Source organism: Suricata suricatta, chromosome 1 (assembly GCF_006229205.1).
Source record: "Suricata suricatta isolate VVHF042 chromosome 1, meerkat_22Aug2017_6uvM2_HiC, whole genome shotgun sequence".
Classification (NCBI taxonomy): domain Eukaryota; kingdom Metazoa; phylum Chordata; class Mammalia; order Carnivora; family Herpestidae; genus Suricata; species Suricata suricatta.
The window spans coordinates 52,299,442-52,305,441 of NC_043700.1; positions in this window are offsets into that span (position 1 = coordinate 52,299,442).

Here is a 6,000-nt window from a genome sequence, read left to right on the forward strand (position 1 = left end):
TTAAGCATCTGACTCTTGATCTCAGCTCAGGTCTTGATTTCAGGGTTGAGAGTTTGGGCTCCACGCTGGGTATGAAGCATACTTTAAAAAAGAGAGAGAGAGAAAAGAAAGGAAAAGAGAAAAGAATAAAATAAAAAGAAAAAAGAAGAAAGGAAAGGAAAGGAATTGGCTAGAAAATGTTCATCTGTGAGGCGTTCGGTAGGCTCAGTAAAATAATTTTTGTATAGTTGAATAGCCATAATCCTGGTTCAAAGGTTGAGAACTTTTAGTTTTTAGTTGACAGTTACTGACCATGTAAACTTAATGGAAAGAATCAGATACAAATTGAAGTTCTTGGGAGGGAATCTAGAAATCTTCCAGTAAGAGGGTAAAAGGGCTAGGGCACCTGGCTGGCTCCGTTGGTAGAGCATGCCACTCTTAATTTTAGGGTCCTGAGTTCCAGCCCCATGTTGGGCATAGAATTTACTTTTTAATAAAAGGACAAAAGGGAGCCAGTATTTAAGTACCTATTATGTATGCCAAGTATTTCGAGTACATTTTCACTTCACTCTCTCAAGAAACAATAAAAACCTTCACAGTAAGTATCCTTAAACCCATTTTTCAGATGCTAACTTAAGTTTTAAATAATTGCTAAAAATCAAGGCAGAATTTGAACAGAGTTCCAAAGCTCATTCACTCATACTCACATACATAGCTGTATCCTTAAAATTATGTTTATCCCTGATGTGTCAATTTTTCTTGAAAATAACATATATTAAGAGAAACATGTAATAAATTAAAATCACATGAATGTTATAGGCAAATCTTCAAAGACATTTTCTCATAGAGGCAGCTTTGGACTATGCCCCAGATCTTAGAAGGTATGCATTGACTAGCGGCCATCAGAGGTAATTTCAGAAAGTCCTTCATTCTATAAAAATGTATTAAAATGTTTACTAAGCACCAGCTATTATCTAGATCTGGGGATACAGTAATAAATAAGATACGCTTGTCCTGTTGGAACTTGTATCCTAACAAAGCGTAATAACTACAAATAAATACTTATTTATAAATGTGAAGCCTGCTAAAGAGGGGAAGTGTAGAGGACAATACAAAGTATTGTTATGCGGAAAAGTTTAGTACCATACCATACCATGCAGTAGACCTATCATTTTGTAAAAGTGACATTATTTAATTGAAATATGTACTTGGAGGCTCCCGATCTGTTTCTGAGAACCACACCCAGAACAGTATCAGTGATCTACTTAGTATCCAATAAGTGTTACTGGGCTGGACTAAACAATTTTGAAGTAGTCAAAATTCAGTTCCCCTTAAAATCTACACAGAAATAAGTCAGTGTTTTAATTGTATAATCTCCTACAAAAGTGCATGAAGAAGTAGAATTATTTTTAAAACAACCTAATCCATTACTTTATCAACATAATGTAATTTGATTGGGCTTCTTCACTGAATTAATTGGTATTAAAATCAGACTAAATAATTTGTTAGATCCTTTCTGAAACAGTGCAGAGAATAGGTAAATAAGAAAATCATCAGTAAACTTGTTTTGTTTTATACTTGGTATAGACCTTCTTTGAGGGAGGAAAAAAGTGTTAAAGATTCAGTATCTCTATTTATAAATGATACATCAGCATGAGCATCTGTGAGGCAACAATGGTCTTTGAAGAAGTGTTCCCTTATTACTGCAAATAAAATATGATGAGAAAAATAGTATTTGGAAAAAATATAACTATTTAATGGAATTTTATAATTATTATGATTATTCTTCATCATATATTCCACTTTCTGGAAATACCTTTTATAATACAAAATTAAATTACATTCTTTTAGAAATGAATGTATACAGAAGCACACATTCTTTTTATATTACCAAATAAATATGAAAATATGAATATTCACACAACTTACCCTATGTAACTTTTCTCAACTAGGTCAATATATTTTTAAAAGAAAATATTTCATTCAGTCATACTAATACACAAATGCCTTATTTTGTCAGTAGCTTTTAGCTACAAGAAAAGACAATTAAGCTTGTATTAAAAATTTATGCTGCACCTGAGTGGCTCAGTCGGTTAAGCGTCCAACTTCGGCTCAGGTCATGATCTCATGGTTCATGGGTTTGAGCCCTGCATTGGGTTCTGTGTTGACAGCTAGCTCAGAGCCTGGAGCCTGCTTCGGATTCTGTGTCTCCCTCTCTCTGCCCCTTCCCTGATCACACTGTCTCTCTTTGTCTCTCAAAAATAAATAAAAAATGTTAAAAAAAAGTTTTTTAATTAAAAATAATTTACTATTCTTCTTAACAGTGGCTTACAAATGAATGAGGTAGGTGCTATCATGATCCCTGTTCTATAACCAATGTACCAAGGTTTAGAGAGATTAAATAGCTTGAGGTTATGTTATCAGAGCAGTAGTGCCAGGTTTTGAATAGGGCCAGTGTTACTCTAGCATCTAGAATATTAACCACTATATTATCTAATCTAACATCTAATCTATTTCCTTTTTAGGAAAACAAACCTTTACTGACATGGGACACATGACTGTACACTTTATCTAGCTCATATAAACTAACTGCCTGCTGATCATAGGAACAACTTGAATATTTTTGTTTTCTGGGATTAAGTACTAATCCTAAAAGATTATTGGAGAATTGTAAGACATTTGGAGAACCCAAATAATGAGCAACAACCACTGGAGGAAGGGAAGGACAGATTAAGAATATTCAACAGGATCATCTCGAAACTTTAACTTCTGTATAGTTGCTAACAGGTACACAGGAATTCTTTCCAAAAGAAATCATTTTTGCAGGTCGCCTGGGTGACTTAGTTTGTTAAGCCCCTGACTCTTGATTTTGCTCAGGTCATGATCTCATGGTTTAGTGAGTCTGAGTCCTGCATGGAGCTCTGTATGCTGACAGTTGGGAGCCTGCTTGGCATTCTCCCTCTCTCTATGCCCCTCCACCAGTCATGCTATGTCTCTCAAAATAAATAAATAAACTTAAAAAAAATTTTTTTGCAAAATATGGCAGATGCTTTAAAAATGTAAATGATCTCACTAGTAAAGGCTTTAAAATAATTCTCCCCAAAAGAAAAAAATAATCAAATTCATATATTGCTAAATCGTTTTGCATTAACAGCCTAAGCCCAAACTTGTCTCTCAAAGATTTGAAGAGAAATTGGTATTAGAAAATTATAGTAAATTGACACTGATTTAGCTTCCCCAATTTACTTCTACAGAATATCACCATAATGGGTTCATCTTTGCAGAGAGAGAAATATGTGGCACATGTGTAGCCGCTATATTCTAAGAACTTTACAAATAAAAACCTGTATTAGTATTACCCTGATACCAAAGTCAGGCATGGACAATACAAGAAAACTCCAGACCAATATCCCTTATGAATATAGATACACAACTCTTCAACCAAATGTTAACTAACCAAACCCAAAAGCACATTAAAAGGGTTATATACCATGACCAAGTGAAATTTATGCCAGGAATGCAAGGGTGGTTCAACATAAAAAATACCATTTAAGGGGTACCTGGGTGGCCCAGTCAATTGAGTGTCTGACTCTGGCTCAGGTCATGATCTCCTGGCTGGTGAGTTCAAGCCCTCTGTCTGGCCCCATGCTGACAGTGAGGAGCCTAGTTGGATTCTCTCTCTCTCTCTCTCTCTCTCTCTCTCTTTCTGTCTCTGTCTCTCTTCCTCCTCCCCTTCCCCATTCTCAAAATAAACAAATTGAAAAAAAAAGAGAATCATTTAATACCCCCACGTTAGTAGACTAAAGGGGGTAAAACACACGATCATTTCAATAGTTACAGAGAAAGTATTTATAATATTCAACACCATTTCAAGATAAAAACACCCAGAAAACTACAAATAGAGGGGACTTTCCTTAACATGATAAAAAGCGTTTATGAAAAACCCAGAGCTAACATCATAATCAATGGTAAAAGACCGAAACCTCTCCTCCAAAGAAATAGAACAAGACAAGGATGCTTGCTTTCACCACTGCTAGTCAACACTGTATTGGAAATCCTAGCTAGAGCAATTTGGCAAAGAAAAAAAAAATTAAAAGATATCCAAAATGGGAAGGAAGAAGTAAAATTATCTCTGTTCACAGTTAATATGAGTCTATATATAGAAAACATCATAGAATACACACAAATGCCACTAGAGGTAATAAAATTCAGCACAGTTGCAGGGGTCAACACACAAAAATCAGTTCTGTTTCTATACACCAGCAATGAACAATCCACAAAAGAAATCAAGAAACACTTATATTTACAGTAGCAGCAAAAAGAATAAAATATCAGAAATTAATTTAATCAAGATGGTGAGAGGCTTAGAAACTGGAAACTATAAATAATGCTGAAAGGAATTTCTAAAAACCAAAATAAATGGAAAGATGGCCCATGCTCATGGATGGATATACTTAACATTGTTAATATGGCAATCTTAGAGTGATCTACAGATTTAATACAGCCTTCATCAAAATTCTAAAGGCCTTTTTGACAAGAAATGGAAAAACCAGGATGGAACTACTCAGATAGCTGGTGAATGGTAGACTCAGATAATCTAAATGATATTGAAAAAGGAGGAGGAGGGTAGGAGGACTCACACTTCCTCACTTCAAAACTTACTGCAAGGCTACAGCAGTCAAGAGTATAGTATTGGCATAAGAAAAGATACGTGAACCAATGAAACAAAATTGAGAATACAGAAATAAACCCAAGTATCTATGGCAAATTGATTTTTGACAAGAGTGCCAAAACCACTCAGTGAAAAAAGAATAGTCTTCAATAAATGGTGCTGAGACAAGTGGATAAGTACATTCAAAACAATGAAGTTGAACCTCTACCTCAATCCATAGACAAAAATTGACTCAAAACAGGCCAATGACCTGAATTTAAATGCTAAAGGTATATGTATATACACACACATTTTACATACATATATAAAATTTATATTTTAACATGTGTATACATATATAAACATATATACATATGTACATATATATGTATATAAAAACAACTAGAAGACATAGGGGTTAGTCTTCATAACCTCAGATTTGGCAATGAATTCTTAGACTGGTATCAAAAGTAAGAAAAGAAAAATTAAATTAGACAACATAAAAACTAAAATCTTTTGTGCATCAAAGAACATTATCAGGAATATGAAAAGGCAATCCTTATGGGAGAAAATATTTACAAATTGTGTATCAAATATGGATTTACTATCCATATACAGAATAAAAAATTCCTGCAACAAGAAGTCAATCCAATTAAAAAATAAAGGATTTAAATAGATATTCTCTAAAGAAGATAATCTAAGCGGGCAACATGCACATGAAAAGACATTATCATTGGTCATTAAAAAAATGCAAATCAAAACTACGAGATACCACTTGACACCCAGTAGGATGGCTTTAATTAAAAAAAAACAGGAAATACAAGTATTGGCAATTTGGAGAAATAGAAACTCTTATACATTGCTGGTGGGAACGTAGTCAGCTACTATGGATATCTGAAGTTTCCTCAAAAAGTTGAATCTAGAATTACCGTGTGATTCAACAATTCTACTCCTAGGTATTTATCTAAAAGAAATGAAAACATGTTCAAAAAGAAATGTGCACAGAAATGTTCATAGCAGAATTATTACTAGCCAAAAGTAGAAACCCAAATGTACATCTATGGATGAATACATTGTGATACACATACACACATACAAACACATCACATACCACACAATGGAATATTATTCAGCTATTAAAAGGAACAAAGTACTGATAAATATGCTGCAACTTGGACAGACCTTGAACACATATGCTATGTGAAAAAATCCAGACAGAAAGGACATATATGGTTCCTTTTACAGGATATATTCATAATAGGTAAATTCATAGAGCCAGAAAGCAGATTAGAGGTTAGCAGGGGATGAAGAAGAGGAGGAACTGGAAGTGATTGATTACTTATGAGTGTTTTTACAGGGTGATAAAAAAA